The sequence below is a fragment of the Bos mutus genome, chromosome 16 (genome assembly GCF_027580195.1).
Source record: "Bos mutus isolate GX-2022 chromosome 16, NWIPB_WYAK_1.1, whole genome shotgun sequence".
Taxonomy (NCBI): Eukaryota; Metazoa; Chordata; class Mammalia; order Artiodactyla; family Bovidae; genus Bos; species Bos mutus.
Window position 1 is genome coordinate 75,574,375 of NC_091632.1, and position 6,742 is coordinate 75,581,116.

A 6,742-nucleotide genomic window follows, 5' to 3' on the forward strand; every position below is an offset into this window, starting at 1 on the left:
TCATACCTAAATTAAATTCATTTTCATTATGGTATAAACCCAAATAATTCTATTAATTGTAAGCTATTTAGAAAGTCTAGGAACCAAGAATCATTCAAAAGTACAAAAATTTTGGAATGTCCTCAGTTATTGGTAACAGATATTTGGCTAGAATATGGGCTTCCCAGAAGGCAATGGCAGCCCATTCCAGTACTCTTACCTGAAAAATTCCATGGATGGAGGAGCCTGGTAGGCTACAGTCCATGGGGTCACAAAGAGTCGGACACGACTGAGTGACTTCACTTTTTTCTTTCTATAGTTCTTTTTGGAGAAGAAAATGGCAACCCACTCCAGTGTTCTTGCCTGGAGAATCCCATGGACGTAAGGGCCTGGTGGGCTACAGTCTATGGGGTTGCAAAGAGTTGGACACGACTAAGCAACTAACACACACACACACACACACACACACAGGTGGAGTAGTGGTAAAAAATCCACCTGCCAATGCAGGTGTCTCAAGTGACACACGTTTAATCCCTGGGTCAGGAAGATCCCCTGGAGGAGGAAATGGCAACCCACTGCAATATTCTTGTCTGGGAAATCCAATGGACAGAGGAATCTGGTGGACTACAGTCCATGGGGCCACAAAGAATTGGGCATGACTGAGCAACTGAGTGCACACACACACACACACACACATACATTTGGCTTGAATATTTTTAACCTAAAAGAGTTTATTCTCTCATGAAAGAAAATACTAGTGTAGGGGCTCCGTGCCTGGCAGGGGATCATTTTGCCGTGTTGTTTTTCAGTCACTAGATCGTGTCCGACTCTTTGCGACCCCATGGACCACAGCACATCAGGCTTCTCTGCCCTCTACTATCTCCCAGAGTTTGTTCATGTCAACTGAGTCAGTGATGCCATCCAACCATCTCATCCTCTGCTACTCTCTTTTCCTTTTGCCTTCAGTCTGGGTTGGGGAGATCCCCTGGAGAAGGGAAAGGCTACCCACTTCAGTATTCTGGTCTGGAGAATTCCATGGAAAGTCCATGAGGTCTCAAAGAGTTGGACACGACTGAGCGACTTTCACTTTCACTTTCAGTCTTTAAGAGCATAAGGGTCTTTTCCAATGAGTCAACTCTTCGCAACACGTTGCCAAAGTATTGGAGACATTAGATCATGCTTTTATCTGATGCATGAGTGTCCTTAGCTAAGACTGGTGAAGTTCCCACTGTTATGCAAGTTCTCCAATTAGCAGGAAGGAAGAAGAAGAGGAGTTTCAATTTCACCCTCATAAAAAGTGCATTCCTGAGAACTCACACAAATCTATTACCTATAACATATTGGTGAGGATTTAACTTTATGTCCATTTTCATTAAAAGTTAAAAAGATTTAATTCTAGCAAGCAAAACACATTTTCCTCTTAGGCAAGTACATGTTCAGTGATATGTTGGGGATCTGAAGGTAGGGGCAATGCCCTACAATAAGCCAATACCACAGAAAGGAGTTGTGTTCATTGCAGACCTACCAGCAAGAACCCAGTGTCCCCAAAGGAGACCAAAGATGATTTTTGAGAATTACTGGCAAACTACACTGAGACTGAGTAGGCCTAAAAGAAAGTCCTCTCCATTCAAGTTCAGAAACAATAGAGATTTAGAGAGAGAAGTTAAGTATATAGAATTCAAAATTAGCATTAATATGGAGGAAAGTTAAGTTGGAGAAAATCTTGATAGTGTAAATAAATACCCTCTCCTGCTACTTTGAAATTTTGTTGCAAAATTTTTAAAGAAATGGTTTGCTCCGCAAAGCAGGCATACTTTAACCCGTTACTGGAAAGGTTAGATATGGGGGAGAAAAATGTACAGTCTTTAAGACTTGAGATGCATTCAAATGAAGAAGGTATACAAATCAGTGCAATGAATTTATTGGTAAAATTTTTAGTATACTGTTTCTGCAATAAAGTGTGCAAACCACAAGGCAGAGCTTGATAAATTATCACCAACTGAGCACAACCAGATCTAAAACTAAAAGATGAAAAGCACCTCTTAAGCTTTCTATCTCATATCTCTTGATCACTACATACTCCCCCCATTCTGACTTTCTTTTTTTTTTATTTTTATTTTTTTTAATTAATTTTATTTTATTTTTAAACTTTACATAATTGTATTAGTTTTGCCAAATATCAAACTGAATCCGCCACAGGTATACATGTGTTCCCCATCCTGAACCCTCCCCCCTCCTCCCTCCCCATACCATCCCTCTGGGTTGTCCCAGTGCACCAGCCCCAAGCATCCAGTATTGTGCATCGAACCTGGACTGACTTTCTTATTGATATTTTTTTTTTTGCTATTTTTGAACTTTACTGAAGTAAAATCATTCAGTATATGTTATTTTGTGCCTGGCTGATTTACACAATACTTTCTTTGTAGGGTTCATACACATTGTTGGGTATAGCTGTAGTTCATTTATCTGCTTTGCTGTATAGGGTTCCCATATATGTTTATCCCACTGTATGTTGAAATCAATTCTTTGATTGTTTTCAACTCCTATTATTGAAATCATGCTGTTATGCACATTTTGGGGGCATTATTGTGTGCAGATATACATGTATGCATTTCTTAGTCTTATAACTAGTGTTAGAATTGATGGTTCACTGAGTGTATATACTCAACTTTGAACTTGACAACTTCCAGAGCATTGTACTAATATATGCGCCCAACACACACACACACCCCCCACACAAATGCTTTCTGTATTTCACTGACATTTTCAGTATGCTCTTACAGACTTTAAATTGCCAGTATCTACATTTTTATGCCTGAAGGCTTTTAAAATGTCAAAAAGAGGATGGTCAGTTAAAAGGAAAGGCAGGAATTGTTACCCCACCACCCTTCAACTAATAGCTCAGGGGAGTTGGTCTGTAAATCCATTTCACAGCTGCCTTGGGGAAAGTAATTCTGAGGTGTGTGTTGCACTATTTATCAGACTTTCTCCGCTGAATTGAAAGAGGGGAATAAACGTTAAGTATAAGACATAATACACTAAGTTTTGACAGAAGCTATACTGGATCGTGATTAAAATGAAGACTAAAAAGCAACCTCTTGACATGACTACTTGCTTCTAACCAGTAATGCACCAACACCACTTTCTTCTGCATTTACAGTCATTACTTAATCCTTGCTTCTCCCAATCCTGCTGCAAAAACAGCAAACAACACTGAACTGGTACCTAGGTCTCTTAAATTCACCACAGAGTTCTTCTTTGGAACCTGAACCATACAAAATAGCCTTTCCTTCATTGGGGCTTCCCAGGTGGCTTGGTGGGTAAAGAATCTACCTGCAATACAAGAGACACAGGTTCTATCCCTGGGTTGGGAAGATCCCCTGGAGGAGGGCATGGCAGCCTACTCCATTATTCTTGCCTAGAGAATCCCATGGACAGAGGAGCCTGGCAGGCTATAGTCCATAGGGTAGCAAAGAGTCAGACATGACAAGTGTCTGAGCACACACACACTCTTTCTTCTTGAGTGATTCTCCTTGGTTCTTCTCAAGTTCCCTCTTGTACAGGATGGAGTCAATAAATATCATTTTGTCAGATTACATGTGGTTCTAGTGGTCTTTAACTGATAAGATTTCATCAAGATTAAAAGGCAGTCACCTCCAATAGAAACTGTCTAAACACACACACATGTACATATATATATATGTATATATTGACCCTTGGACAACAGTCAAGGGTTCTTATCTCCTTATTGAATATTTATGTATCATTTTTATTGAATGTTTCCCTAACCTGAATTGCTGCCATACTCCCCAACTAGTGATTCTTTCCTTAAAACACAAACTGCTTTAACTAGAGCCCTTGTCTCAGAGTCCACTTCTGGTCTGAAAGACATTATGTGTTTAGATCAGCAAAGAAGAGACATTACAAGCCCCTTAGGGAAGTAGTGAGAAGTACACTCTCAAAACAATAGAGTGATAGAGAGTGGAGAGTACAAATGGTTGTGTATCCATGCCTATAAGAACAATAGTTACCTACATGAGGGCTTATCATTAAGAGCATACCAGAACAAGCAACATGGTGTAAGTAGTGGATGATTAAATGAAGTACACCTCACCATGGTTCAGTTTGTATAGGTTAGGGTGCATATATTGCCTGCTATTTAAAGGATTATTAGGGAAGCCACAGAGAAAATGGGACTTTTTAAGGGGGAATTGGAATAGCAATTAACAACATGCAGATAAATTACAATGTGTAAATGTATACATTTTTATAATAAACTATAAAATCAAAATATAAATAAATATGTTGTTCCTGTTCATTTGCAATAAGGTGATATTCTATTAGATAAAATTGTTCAGTCAAGCAATGTGCTTAGAGTGTGGTTTTCCTTTACTGTTTAGGTATGTGTTAATATCTTTTTTTTTTTTTAAAGCTTTTGGGAATAATAAATATCTCAATAAAAATAGGACCTCATGTTCAGAATTTTTCTACATATTTCATAGAAAATAAGCTAAATACCAATGATAAATTGATCCTGAAATTAGTACATAATTTATTGTTGGTTAGTTGTGAAATTTGTTGAACAACCTAGAGATAAATGTGTGGCAACATGTATTATTTTCCAAATCATTCACTGCTGTTCCCTTAGAGGATTATATAGTCCTGTCTCCTGATACGTAGGTTTCTGAGCTTCCCTCTGCCATTGACATTAGCCTTGGTTGTGAATTGTCCTTTGAAAGATGATAAAGAATCAGCAGTACAAGGGAAGTTAGTTCCAAAAAGAAGCTGTAGGTGTCATTGAATGTTTCACACACTCTCTTACTGTTTCCCTCTGGCATAAGAATGGCATGCCCCATTACCTGTGTTTCTTCAATCTGGATCCAGGCTGAAGAGGCATGTGGTACCTGTAACATGTCACTCACCAGGTAGATGGTGAGAAAGATAAAGAAATCCATACTGGATAATTTATCCAGAGAATTTTGAAACATTTGATTTCTCTTGAAATCTTCATCAGTTCAGTTCAGTTGCTCAGTCGTGTCTGACTCTTTGCAACCCCATGAACTACTGTACGCCAGGCCTCCCTGTCCATCATCAACTCCCAGAGTCCACCCAAACCCATGTCCATTGAGTCAATGATGCCATCCAACCATCTCATCCTCTGTTGTCACCTACTCCTCCTGCCCTCAATATTTCCCAGCATCAGGGTCTTTTCCAATGAGTCAGCTCTTCGTATCAGGTGGCCAAAATATTGGAATTTCAGATTCAACATCAGTCCTTCTGATGAACACCCAGGACTGATCTCCTTTAGGATGGACTGGTTGGATCTCCTTGCAGTCCAAGGGACTCTCAAGAGTCTTCTCCAACACCACAGTTCAAAAGCATTAATTCTTCTGCGCTCAGCTTTCTTTATACTCCAACTCTCACATCCATACATGACCACTGGAAAAACCATATATATAAGCTTTACTAATTAAAAATTAGTTTTATTAGTAATTATTAATTTTGCTATTCCATTCAAAAGTAATTAGCTTTACTATCAATTATTACTTTTGCTGTTCAAAAGGATTCATAGAAAGCTGTAAAGGAGGATTCTGGTTCTCTTGAATGAGCATTAAAGACAGCTTTTCTGGAATCAATCTTTTCATTGTCACTTTGGTGCTTGGCAGTGTACAATGGTAAGATTTCAAGTGGATGAGGAGTGTATCTTTCTTTTCAAAGAGGAAATGGCTCTTGTTGAAGGGTCAAGAGTAGGTGTAAGAGGGGAAAAAATCCAGCAGGTGGTCACAGAGAGAGTAGTGTTGTCCTTTTATCAGGCCAAAAGAATTGAGAACTGAGTATATAGGAAAGTTGAATGTCTAGAAATGTGTGTGTGTGTGTATTTATGCCTGGAAATTATTTGGAGGGCTTTCCCACAGCCCCAGAGATCGGGATGCAATTTAACATGTCTGTATGCTTAGAAATGGGACATCCAGGAGGCTCAGGGGTAAAGAATCCTCCTGCCAGTGCAGGAGACACCAATTAGATCCCTGGGTTGGGAAGATTTCCTAAAGCAGGAAATGACAACCCATCCCATGGAGAGAGGAGCCTGGCAGGCTGTGGTCCATAGGGTCACAAAGAGTTGGACGTGACTGAGAAACTGAGCATGAGCTTGCTTAGGTATATAATCTCTGAGTTAAAGAAAGTACAGGTTAAATAGTATTCACTCACTAGTTATGTCAAACATTTTTCCACGATGTTGATATTGTTCAATAGAACAGCAATTCATGAAGTTGTCTTTTCCTCTTACATACCTGGGTTCTATCAGTCTTTTAGGGATTCCAAAGTCATTGTTTATAAAATCTCATTATTGTTTTAATGTGTGTTACATTTTCTCCAATACCCAAAGGATGACTCTTTCTGAGGGTATGTTTTTTATTTAGGCTCTTTTGGTAAGTTGCTTGCTCTGACCCAAGTAGCTTATTGTCTTACATATATAATTTAAAAATCAAGAGCCTGTAGGATCTTCTGTAATGTCTAGGTTTTTGCATCTTCACTTATTTAATTCAGATGTAAAGAATTAAACTATTTCTAAAACTTCGATCTCAACATTAGATATTGTTTAATTATTATAATCTTTAATTTTATCTTAACAATGATATCAGTTGCTATAACCCATCATCCAAATAAAAATGAAAACAATCACATCATTAAATTGTAGCTATCAATGTGTTTCTCCCCAATCTTTTCAATCTGCCTTCCTTCACTGAAGAAATAATTGCCTTTT